The sequence below is a fragment of the Notechis scutatus genome, chromosome Z (genome assembly GCF_049901735.1).
Source record: "Notechis scutatus isolate UNSWTSFEM ecotype Mainland chromosome Z, rNotScu1.2, whole genome shotgun sequence".
In the NCBI taxonomy this organism is placed as follows: Eukaryota; Metazoa; Chordata; class Lepidosauria; order Squamata; family Elapidae; genus Notechis; species Notechis scutatus.
The window spans coordinates 68,928,410-68,941,776 of NC_142025.1; the positions used below are offsets into that span (position 1 = coordinate 68,928,410).

Below are 13,367 nucleotides of genomic sequence, written 5' to 3' on the forward strand. Positions count from 1 at the left end.
GATAAAGGAGTATTAGATATGTTCACTGCTTTGAGTTATTTATAAAAAAAGAAGGGGGGATAAAATAAAGCTCCCTAGTTTCTTTCCATTTTGTTGGTTCTATTTGTTATAATATGTTTTACAGGAAGTCCTTGACTTATGAGTTACTTAGCCACCTTTCGAAGTTATGATATATACCCCCTACCTCTGAAATTGTGTCAAGCTTTGAAGTAAAAGCTGCTGCAGTGCCTTTAGGTTCAGTTGTCCTTACCACCAATTGCAGGGATGATGTAGTAGCCCCTCCATCTGTGTCCGCCCTATTCTGCCTTGCTGGGTTTCCACAAACTTTGGGTCTGCTTTCCACCCCACTGGGTTCCCCACCTTCTGTCAATGATCATTGATTTACCTTTCAAAGATCTCCAGAGCTTGTGTTAGGGGGCCCTCAGCTTCCCTGGACTCTACAGCTGTATTCTGGAAACAGCTACCATTTTTGGAGTGGTTGCAAGGAATTTGTTGCTCTAAAAATTGCAATTGTTTCCAGATTGAAACCATGCAGCCTAGGAACAGATCAATCTACTCTATTTCCTGAGAACCTCTGGGTATTTTTGAAGCATTCCAGAGAAGCATTCATGTTAGAAAAATAGAGTAAACTGTGAACAGAGTGGTCTTTTTTGCTTTCCTAATGTGAGCTCCAGAGCTTTCCAAAACACTCTGTTGACACATTAGTGTGGCACAGCAGACAGCAAATGGAGCAGTGCAGTATAAGCTCCAGAGCTTCTCCAGTGGGGCAGCGATAGAATCCAGGCATGGGTTAACTCTTGTCTTGTAGCTCTTTAGACTGAGTCAGAAAAACTGAGGACATGCCTCCCTATCAATGTTCCCCAGTTTTGCCTCAGTCAAATGCTTAATTAGATGTGTTTGTTGAAGTTTCCTAAGTTAACATTTAGACAGAGTTTCTTCTTTGCCTGGATTCTACCTCGACTGTCAGGCTGCTGGATCGGAAAGGCAGGAAGGTCCAATCCCAGCCTTGACAGTTGACAATGTGAAGAGCCATTGACCCAAGCCCACTGTCACCGGCCTCCATTTTGCGCCAGAAGGCACATCGGCTGCTACTGTAACTGTCAAATGTGAAGGGCCATTGGCTCGACCCCGCTGACAGCCGGCGCCATTTTGAGAATAGATCGTCAGTTGGAGCACTGTCTAGCGTGAAGGGCCGTTGGCTCGAGCCAGCTAAACAGTTGGCGCCTCACTCTTGGTGGAAACTGTCCGACATGAAGAGCTATTAGCTCGAGCCCGCAGACAGCAGAGGACTTCAGACGCTCACTTGACTGCCTGCCCCTTGGGGGAGCGCAGTTTCAGAGTGACGAGCACTTTGGCATGTTGCCACTGCCAGATGGCCGCAGGAAGCAGTTTGAAGGCAGGCAGTTGGATCTCTGTCAGCACAGGAATGAAAGCGAGCCTCTGACAGCTGCTGATCTTTGGGACCCGCAAAGGTGATCCGCGGCTCCCGTGCTCTCAACGAGCAGATGGGTGAGCTTCCCCTGGTCTAACCAGCACAGCCACCGCTACAGGCTGCCATAGAACAGGTTAAGACTGCTACAGCTCCCAAGTTTTGCGTTTGAGAGCCCCTGCCTGCACTCAGGAGCAGTCTAACCTGAGCACAAAAACAGCCCAGCCAAAGCAGCAGGACTCCTTCGAGAGCATGCACACCTTGTAATCCGGGGGCTAAGATGGCAGCTCCAATGCCTGTTAACGACCCCATGAATGCGGCTGCTGGGAAGCATCAGACTGACAGTGCTGGTTCTCGGAGCTCCAGAAGTAATTCTTCAAAGTCTGAATGAGCAGTTAAAGGAGCTGCAGCTAAACTTAAGGCCAAGACTATCTCTCCAAGGCTAAGGAGGACACATGAATGCATCAGAGGGCTTTAGAAAAACAAGTGGCCAAAGGGATTAGAGAAGCAGAGAGGCAAAGGCAACGTAGCCCCTGAGGGAGTGAGATCCTATTTTCCCACCCCTTTTCTGTGCAACCTTTTGAGCTCTCAAATGAGCACACTCAAATTGACAAATCAAGCTCCCAGGTCTGGCCACCAGATAGAACTGGAGAACTTGGCTTAGGTCCTATGACATCTCTTGGCCCTACAACTGGCTAAATTCTTCCCTCAGAACTACTGTCACCCTTAGATCATGGGAGGCTACATTTACCCCCACTGCAGTGGGGCTCTGCCCAGGGGAGGCATATGACCCTGGAATGCCTCAGGATGTGCAAAGGTGGATTTCTGAGGCTGTCAAGCAGCCTTTGCGGCTGGCATCCAACAAAGTCGGCATGCAACATCGGTGGTGTCTGATTTTTCCCCTATTCAGGGGCAATATCGGTCACTTCAGGAGCCACAGGACCTCTCGTCCTTACAGGGGCCCAGTCTCTTCTAGACGGTCAATCATCTAGTTCAGAGGAAGAAGACCAGATCGAGCATGAGTTGTCAGAGGATGATAGGATTGCCCCTGAAAAGCTGACCTATCTGATCTGGCCACATGTATTTAAGTCCTTGCTTTTTAAGGCCAAAGGTTCGGCCTTTGGACATGGAACTTCTGGACGCATCCCTGGGAATAGCTGAACCCAGTGACTTGCTCTTTTCTGAGCCTATTGCAGAGGCAGAAGTGATTCCACCACCCAAGGGTATTTTTGAACATGGTCCAGCGTCAGTTGGACTCATCAGGGGCTTATTCAACCCCCATGGCATTTGATAAAAAATTTTTACAACATTACCCCAGCTCTTGCCGAAGCACTACAGATTCCTGAAGTGGACAAGCCGGTGATGGCACTAGCATCTTCCTCTGCCACACTTAATGATGCTGAAGATGTCCTGAAGGCAGACGATAGGAAGGCAGAGCTGATACTTTGCAAGGCCCACTAGATGGCTGCCTGGGCAGTTAAAACTGCTGCAGTTGCTCCTTTTTTACCAGGGCCTCGTTTGGCTACACCAGCTGCACGAGAGAGTGCCTGCTAGTGATATCCAGACACACTAAGACTTTAACAAGATGGTTGCAGCCGCAGAGTTCACCGCATGCGGACAAGAGCCACCTGAGCCCAACCATTTGACTGCTGCACCTGGAGGCGATCGTAGATACCTCAGCGGGTGAGGTTTTTGTATCACCAGAGCGCCTGGCTGACATCAAAGCCATGGTGAATCGAATACATGTGGACAGAATGGTTTCTCTTGCCCTGCTCTCCCAGCTCCTGAGCAAGATGATTTCTTGCATCTTGATCATTCCTTGGGCCATCTCCAGGCCAGATCCTTGCAGTGGTTTCTGCTCCCCTATCAAAGGTTAGTTCTAACTAAGGCTTACTGAGATACTAACAAGCACATATTAGCCCCAGAACCCTTTTTTTCTTTATTTCAATGGTGTCCGATGCCTTGATTCTATCGCTGCCACACTGGAGAAGGGGCATAGGTCTTAGCTGATATGCTCCTTCTTAGGGTGTGGCGATAGAATCCAGCCCCACCCAGGAGACCGTCTGGTCCCGAGTACAGGTATGGGCACAGTTGATCTGTCACATTGCTACGGCATCATCGAAATTGGTGAATGTTGACAGGAAAGCATGTCCTCATTTTGGGGGACTCAAAGAGCTACGAGACGAGTTAACCCATGCCAGGATTCTAACACCACACCCTGAGAAGGAGCATATTAGGTAAGACCAATGCCCCTTTTCAGAGCACTCTGAATATTGTGTTAGGAAAGCAGAGCAAATGGGTAGAGGGGTGGGGTGGAAGGGATGGGGCCTGGTGGGATGGGAAGGAACACCAAGGTCTATGGGACCAAGTGGTGGTGGGGCAAAAATCAGGCCTAAGGCCTACATGATCCCTGAGTGGTAGGAAGTGGAGCACAAGATGCCTTGAGTTTGGGAGAGGCCTAAGGAGGCCTGGAACAGGTACGCCTAGTCTTGTGCTAGGATTTCCAGAGGCTTCCTTATCCTTGAGGACCTCATGTTCTGCTTAATGACTTGTGCAGTTACTTAATTACTACATTGGGAAGAGCAGATGTGGAGGCCATTAAGCAAGACAATCACATGGTCACTTTGCTTACTTAGCATTATGACTTGAAGTTGTAACAGGCAGCTTCCATTACGATCATGAGTGGAAGACTAGCTGTATTGAAATATTTTTAGCATACTATGCCGACTGGTAAAGGTATTTTAAGAAAAGAAAAAGAATCACAAATACCACAAAGCTCCCAAAATAAAATTTATAATAATAATTCATAGTACAAGAAAATGACAGAAAAATATCAGGTTAATACATGATAGTAAAAGTTGATATATGAAAAATGATGAATTCATAATGCATAAGGTATTTTTGCTGCAGTAAAATGTGCCTGCTTTATTATTTTAAATAGAGAAATAATTACTAACATATTCATATCAATACAGGATTAGGAGCAATTCTATTTGGGTTTTTCTTTCTACATAAAGTTATGAATGGCAAGATCTTGCACTCTTATACTATAATTCAGTAAATGCAAGGGAAAGTTTAGTGACATGTACAATGATACAGTTTTTGTTCTTTATCTTGTGCATGGCTGCCAAAGGATGGTAGGGAAGCCAAACAATTGTTTGTTGACTTAAATTGATATTAAAATATTTCTGGACTGCTTCATAACATGAAAGAAACTATGGAATTAAATAAATGTCATGATTCTGCCCTAATTGGGGTTCTTATTATTCTGCTTAACTGTGACTCACCTTAGTAGTATAGGAATGCAGTAACAATAATATGGAAACAAATTCTGGCTTGTGAGTGATTGTGCTATTGTGCTATTATTGCAGTGCTAGGATTTTTAACTCTGGCTGGCAAAATGGCTAGATTAGATTGCAAGACTAATAAATGGCCATGTTAGAATTAACCATATAACTGAAGATATAATGGTAAGCTTAATGTATCTCATTTTTACATTGTTACTTTTTACTGTATAGATTTGTCTTTCTGATGTAATCAAGAAGTAGGTTAAACAGTTCTTTTATCCTAGGTTTATAAACTAGCTTGGGATAAACTTTAGCAGAACTAATTTAAAAATATGGAATGGCAAACCACTTTTGTACTGTTGTTGAAAAAACTATGTGGAATGTCCCTCTAATAGTATTTAATTGACAATTTCTCTTTATCTCTCACAATAGATTTCCAAAGGGAAATTTCCAAAGGGAAGTTTGACTTTAAAAGTTTACCCCAGAGAAAAAGTAGATACAGAAGACAATCAATACAGATAATCAAATATATTTTCTGTATAGTACTTATCAGCAAATTTGCAATCTTACTGATTTTGGAGGGAAAAAACCCTTCATCTTCTGATGTAGAAATTATTAAACAAGTTTGGTGGGCAGCTCAAGAAAAAGTATATTGAAAAATGCATAAGTTTTTTAAGTGATTCAATTTAACTTACTTGTTCAGTGTAAATAAAAATCTAAGGAACTTAGGAAATAAAAAAAAATAAAACAACCATTTGTCAGATAGATTAATAACTGACTGACCAACCGCACTCAACATACAGTCCTTAATGCATCTGCATGCACTGAGGTATCTCAAGGTTCTGTCTTATGCAGTACTCTTCAATATCTTCGTAAATGATTTCGTGAGGGGATGAAGGGGAACTCATTACATTTTTGTAGATGACACCAGGCTGGCAGGAATAGCTAACACTCCACAAGAAAAGCTCAGTATACAGACAGATCTTGACAGACTTGAATACTTGGTCCTATCTAACAAAATGAAATTCAGTGGTGAGTAAAGTTAAGATTCTACACAGGTGGATTTGATTTAAATCAAGTCAATTTAAATCACCATTTAAATCACTAGTAAAAAGACTTTATTTAAATCAGCTCAATTTTTAAAGAGCAACTGTCATCTCTGTCCCTCAATGGCTCTTCCTCTGACTCGCTGACAGTCCCAATATTGCAGAATATAAGCATGTTACATAACTAAGCTCCATTTCATGCTGAATAAACTAAATTATTAATGTATCTTAAATAGAAAATTATATTTAGATAGATTTTTACTCCAAAACATTTTATTAAAATAAATTTGATAAAAATAAAAAAATAAAAACATCTGATTAAATTTAAAAAATCATCCATTTTTATCCAACCTATTCTCCTATGAGCTGTTCAGAGCATCCAGTAGTGGGAGGTGCTTCAGTCTCTGCATGCCTAGGCTGGGCTTAATTTCTGGAACGCTCCTCCTCCACGAGACTCCTCCCCAGCATTCCCCAGTTTTTGGCTCAGCCTCGTGAGGAATAGGCAGTGCTTGTGATTCTTCCTTGGCTGAAACAGGAAAATTCATTTCTTTACTAGCAGGTTTGAAAATTGATCAGCTTGTCTTTAGGACTCTTTAGTCTCCTAATCGCATTACAATCTCTCGACGTTGGCTCTTTAACATCAGACAGTCGGAGATTGCTCGCATTACAGGAAAGCGCTGTTTCGCGCCCCAAAGAGGAGGGAGGCTTCGGCGCTGCTCCGCGCCCCTTCCCCACAACCGCTCCTTCCATCCCTGCCATTTCGACAGATAGCCGCAGAGTTTTTTTCATCTGAACAGCGGTGTGAGCTCTTTGCTCACAACAGAGTCGTATCGCTTTCCTTCCCCCCTCTGAACGCTGCCTGGGGGTGGAAGATTTAGTTGCTTAGTTCCTTCCACCCTTCCCCGCCATTTAGCCTTATAGGAAGAGCCCTCGGAGGCTACTCCTTCACACGGTGGGAGTTTGCTGCTGGGGAGCATGCCAAAAAGTTAACAGCCAGAGGCCTTTTTTTCTTACAAAAACCTCGTGGCCACGCTGACTGTATTTCATTTTGTGCTGTGTGAGGTACTTTCTTTCCCAAGCAGAGGTTTCTCTTTAGGAGCACTTGGGATCGTTATACTCTCGTCTTGTTTTTACTACATTCAAGGCTATTCCTACATTTAAATTGTTGACTTAACCCTCACAGCCCAATCAACCCAGCGGCACAACAGTGAGCACCTAGGCCTGTGTCCGCCTGTGTAGGGAAGCTGTTGAAGGCCTCTACCTTTATCAACTTGGGCCTTTAGGCGTTCTCAATTTGGCTGTTTGGTTTTTCAACATTTTAGCCTCATGCTATTTAATTGATATTCATATACATATAGCTATATATATTAGTGATTAATAATAATAATCATCATCAATTTGGTATAATATTTTAATATCAATAAAATATTATTACTGAGATACGACTCATAGATAGATATTAAAAAAAGAGAGAGAGAAAAGGAGGGGGAATAAAAAACATAATCAGGGCAACCGGTCTGTTCTTAGATCAGGTCCCTGGGCGTGCCAACCGCCTTCACAGTATTGCATTAAATAACAAGCATACTGTCATTCCTTCAGTTGAAATGGCAGGCGGTAGCAGCTCTCAGACCTCATCCTTGAAGGTCAAAGCCAAATCTCAGCACAAACCCAAGCAGGCTAAAGAGAATTCTAAAGCTTCAGAAAGGGATGCCAACAGGTGCCAAAAAACATTAGAAAAGCAGATAGATAAGTGCACACGGGAGGCGCACAGGGCCTCACAGGACTTTTCCTTCTCCAGTCCAGGTCCATCTACCTCTTCTCACACTCCTCCTCCCCTAGATCTCTCCCTCTCATCCAGGTGCAGCTTGGCTCCCCAAAGCCAACAGGCCAGTTACCTGGAACACTGACCACGCAAAGGGCTCCCGAAGCTACATTCACTCCAACGGCTGCCGGTCTTCGACAGGACGACACTCTTCCAGAGGAAGCTCCAGAGAGGATGAAGGCCTGGATGGAGCTGGCAATCCGCCAGGGAATCGCAGGTCTTCAACACGCAGTTCTGACCAGGGGACATCCTGTAACCGCTGATTATGATTCCCAATCGCTGAGGTCATTGACCAGGTCAGAGCAACACTATACCCAGGTACATCTACAAGGGGAAGCGCCCCTCCAAGGGCTGACTGAGGAGGAGGAGGAAGTGGATCAAATTGATCAAATGGAATAGATAGAATCGGGATCAATACATGACAGCGAGCCCCTGTCGGAAGCGGACCCCTTAGAAAGGGGTATGTCTGAGGATGAGGGCCTTGGTTCCCGATCAACCTGTATTTACAGGCTTATTCCGCCCACAGCTTTTCAGATCTCTCTTGTTTAAGGCAAAAAACATTGCGTGTCTGAACAAGTCGACCCCTTCTACCACTCCAACTCCTTCAGAAGAGGGACCAGAAGATCTAATTTTCAATCAACCAGAAGTAGAGGCAGATGTGATCCCAGTTCCTCACATGTTTTCGGACCTGGTACAGAAACAGTGGGCATCTGCAGCGATGTACCCGGCCCCCACTGGATATGACAGGAAATATTTCAGTTTGGCCCCTGAGTTCTTAAAATTGTTGAATACTCCTGAGGTAGACGAACCTATAGTGGGATTAGCGTCCTCCCCCATTCCCAGTGAAGCGCTGGAGGCATTAAAGCGGAGGAAAAACGGGCCGAGCTAGCCCTACGCAGGGCCCATCAGTCTGACGCATGGGCCATCAGAGCAGCCACGGCCACCTCCTTCTTTACCCTTTCTTCTCTCAAATGGCTCTGCCTCTTACGGGAACATGTCCCTAATTCCAGCATTAGAGTGCACCAAGATATTGCTAAACTTATAGCATCTGCTGAATTCTCAGCTGACGCAGCTTATCATGCTGTCAAGTGTTCAGCCAGGGCCATTTCTTCACATGTCACAGTGTGACGCTTACTATGGTTAAAACATTGGCAAGCGGACTTTAAGCACAAAGGCAAGCTGGCTTCTTCTCCTATTGTGGGAGACAGACTGTTTGGCCCTTCCCTTGATCCGCTACTAATTGAAACTCGAAACAAAAAGAAAATTCTACCTTCCCTTTTTCAGAAGTTAGATTCTAGAAACCCTCAGTCCTTTCAGAGGGGATCCTTTCGGCCCTTTTACCAGGGACCCTTTTCACCCAGATACTAGAGACCCCCATCATTCAGACCAGGGCAGCAGCCAGACAGGTCCGACTTAGGGGATAGGAGGTCAATCCAAGAGATCCTTTCGAGGAGCAAGAAACAGGTCTTTCCGGTGTCCAAGATAACTCCCTGGACCCGACTCCCATTGGCAGATGCCTTAAATTATTCGTGGACCAATGGGACTCCTCAACGTCTGATTCCTGGGTCAGAGACATGATCAGATTTGGCCTTGCGCTGGAGTTTCAGTCCACTCCCCCAGATTTTTTCATGTCATGCCCTCTCTCCAGAGATCCGGTTAAACATAATCTCATGGAAACAACTATCCAACATCTATTGGACATATGAGCCATCCAACCAGTAGCTACCAACCAACCAGGATGGGGTTTCTATTCACATCTTTTTGTTGTTCCCAAAAGTTTGGGGGGGTGGAGAGCAATATTAGATCTGAAACGTCTCAAACGTTTCTTACTATATCGCAAGTTTAAAATGCACACCCTGCAATCTATCTTACTTGGCATCAGAAAAGGTGACGTCCTTACGTCTATAGATCTGACGGAGGCGTACCTACATATTGCTGTTCGGCCTTCCCACTATAAATCTCTGAGATTCTGTTATAATAACCACCATTTTGAATATGTGGCCCTTCCTTTCGGACTAGCTTCTGCCCCCAGGACCTTCATAAAAGTTCTTGCAGCTCTAGCTGCTCATCTCCGTGATATCCCTGTATGACTCCAGTGTTACCTTGATGACATCTTAATTTTGTCATCTTCCAATCATCAAGCAGTCAGAGATACTCAGAACACATTACAATCCCTACAACAACACGGGTTCTCAATAAATTGGAAAGAGTCATTTAACACCATCAACTTGGTCAATCCATCTGGGGGCAGTCATCGATATGGTGGAAGGCAAAGTTTACCTGTCACCAGATAGACTAAATAGCATTCAGCAATTAGTTAAGGAGATCAGGGGTCTTAAGAGGGTGTCCCTAGCTGAACTATCAAAATTGTTAGGCAAGATGATCTCATGTATATCTATCATCCCTTGGGCCCGGCTCCACACTAGATCCCTCCAGTGATTCCTGCTCCCGTACCAGCGCTCCGGCCAAAGCAGCTCCAAATACAAGGTCAAGGTACCATCAAAGGTCCTCATATCTCTTCTCTGGTGGACCAGTCATCAACAGAGGCTGCCTCTTCAAAGAGCCACACCTCACCACCAATGCCAGCCTGTTTGGATGGGGAGCTCACGTTCAATCGCTCACAACCCAAGGCCGCTGGTCCGCCATAGAATAGTCATGCAGCATAAACTGGCTGGAGCTTCGAGCAGTACACCTGGCTCTCCGCAGCTTCCTTCCACAGGTACACAATCAACACATACTAATATTGACCGACAACGTAACAGCCAAAGCTCACATAAACAGGGGGGCACACAGTTGAAACACCTCATGCGGGAAGCGGAGCGCTTGTGTCGTTGGGCGGAGAGCAACTTACTTTCCATCAGAGCAGAACACATTTCAGGCCTGTCGAATACACAGGCAGACTGGCTAAGCAGGGCCACAATCAATCAATCGGAGTGGCGCCTCTATCCAACCCTGTTTCAAGAGGTGGTCAGGAGATTTGGGCAGCCGGTGGTAGACTTGTTCGCTTCCCCCCTCAACTCTCAGCTCCCCAGATTCATTTCCAGGTACCCCTCGCAAGGAGCGGAGAAATTCAACGCACTCCGCTGCCGTTGGCCCCAGGGTCTTCTGTACGCATTCCCACCACTTCCTCTGATCCCCAAGGTCATCCAGAAGCTGCTGGACGGAGGGCAGAGCTGCTGCTAATAGCTCCTTACTGGCCCAGACGGCTGTGGTTTGCAGACCTCCACAGTCTATCCTTATCAACACCATGGAGAATTCCGTCGGACAGGGTTTTGCTAAACCAGGGACCCCTTCAACATCCGGACCCTCAATGGTTGCACCTGACTTTTGGAGGTTCAGTGGAGACGTCTGAAGAGCGAACAGTTTTCTGACAGAGTTATCGCCACCATCCAAGCTGCCAGACGCCACTCAATGACTCGCATCTACAATGCCACGTGGTCCAGTTTCTGCAAATGGTGTACTAAGTCTCAAACTGATCCCATCTATCCATTAGTGGCTCAAATCCTTAGAGTTTCTACAAGAGGGCTTGACGGGATTATCACCTAATACATTCAAAAGGCAGGTGGCGGCCTTGGCATCGGTTGTCATTTCTGAGGGTCTACTATCTCTTTCTCATCACCCACGCATACGGAGCTTCCTCTGAGGAGCCACAAATTTACACCCGCCAGCGGTTCACCATTATCCCACTTGGGACCTTAACAAAGTCCTCGTTGCACTCACTAAGTACCCTTTCAAACCCTTGAAATCGTCCAGTCTCCAATTTCTGACGTATAAAATAGTTTTCCTTGTAGCGATCACTTCAGCTCATTGTATTTCGGAACTGGCAGCTTTGTCAATCAGAAAAGACCTTTGTGTCTTCCATTCTGACCAGGTGGTCCTTCGTCCTGATCCTACGTTTATACCCAAAATTAATTCGGCATTTCACAGGGTACAAGAGCTGATACTTCCTAACTTTTGTCCCAGGCTATCTCAAAGGTTGGAACTACAATGGCATCGGCTTGATGTGAGGCGAGCATTGCGAATATATATTCACCGCACAGCGACTTTCAGGAAAACGGAGCTTTATTTGTGTCGTTTCAGCCAAACGCTCAGGGATGCAAGGTCTCTTTTTCCACAGTAGGCCATTGGCTACAGGTTGCGATAGCGAAAACGTATCAGACTCAATCACTACAGGTGACCAGGGTTATAACAGCTCATTCAACAAGGAGCGCAGCAATATCGGCAGCATGGGCCACGCAGGCACCGATAACTGATATTTGCCGAGCCGCAGCCTTCATTAGGCATTATAAAATAGATGTGATTGCATCCGCTGAGGCCTCCTTTGGCAGAAGAGTTCTGCAACGGGTCTACGGGGACCAGGAGGGAATTCCAAGCCAGATGGAGTCCCTCCCATAGGACAGGCCAAGCTTTGATATGTCCCACTACTGGATGCTCTGAACAGCTCATAGGAGAAAGGGCGTTGGTACTTACCTGATATGCCCGTTCTCTTTGAGCTGTGAAGAGCATCCAGCCCCACCCCTTTTTCCATCTGGTGAGGTCCCGTTTCGGCCAACGAATTGTTAAGGTGTTCAGGGCAAGTGGTGTTTATTCTCTCGTCTTCGCCAAAACTGGGGAACGCTGGGGAGGAGTCCCATGGAGGAAGAGGAGCATTCCAGAAATTAAGCCCAGCCTAGAGGTGCAGAGACTGAAGCACCTCCCACTACTGGATGCTCTTCACAGCTCAAAGAGAATGGGTGTATCAGATAAGTACCAACGCCCTTTCTACAATTAGTCAAGTAAAACCAAATGTACAAATATAGAATAGGTGGTTATCTAGCTCAATAGTAGGAACTGTGAGAAGGATCTAGAGGTTCTAGTAGACAACCACTTTAAATCTCTGCCAGCAGTGTGCTGCACTTGCCAAAAAAGCCAATATAGCCCTAGGCTACATTAACAGAGGGATAAAATCCAGATCATGTGAAATTTAGTGCCACTTATAATGCCTTAGTACAGGGGTTGCCAACGTTTTGGACCTCGGGGACCACCAAACGCATAATTTTAAATCCCAGGGACCACTAACCTGTTCTCTCGGCGTGGCCTAATTTGTGGGTGTGGCTTGGTGGTCATGTGGCTGGCTGGGCATGGCTTCTATGTAAATATAAATATTTATATAAATATTGATTTTTTTCTAAAAAAAAGCAACTTTTACTCAAAATCAGGCAAAGCAGGAAGGCAGATTGAGTTGCTCACAGAATCATTCATTAGATCTATCTATCTGCCATTGGCTACCTGAGTCTGTCACATAAAATTTGCTTGCTGTAAATCTGCACTGAATAATAGAACCTTCAGTCCTAAGGGAGGACTGTGCTTAAAAGCAGAGCTGAAGATCTAAAGACTAGCTAGAAAGCAAGAAATCCAACCATTTCCTGCTTTCTAGCTAATCTAAATCTCCCGGCACAGCAGAACAGCTGATGGTTGGAAAAAGGAAAAATAGCAATTTAGCAGGCAAGTTTGCCAGGTAAGGAATGAGTGGGCGGGGAGGGTTCCTGCGGGCCATGTGGGCAGCGCAGACTTGTGTTTCTGCATAGCCTGGATTAATTGCTTTGTGGGGGTGCTCTGGGGGTGAGATTTTTCTGCGGCCCACCAAAATTTTCTCAAACGGCCCACCAATGGGCCACGGCCCACCGGTGGGCAACTGCTGCCTTAGTAAGATCTCATCTGGAATATTGCATCCAGTTTTGGTCACCACGATATAAAAAAAGACATTGAGACTCTAAAAAGTGCAAAAAAGAGCAACAAAGATG

General features: G+C 45.5%; 1 protein-coding gene across 1 annotated transcript in view; it reads left to right on the plus strand.

The window, feature by feature from the left end:
• CDK13 (cyclin dependent kinase 13) overlaps positions 1-13,367 on the plus strand; it is a 90,525-nt gene that overhangs the window by 20,118 nt on the left and 57,040 nt on the right.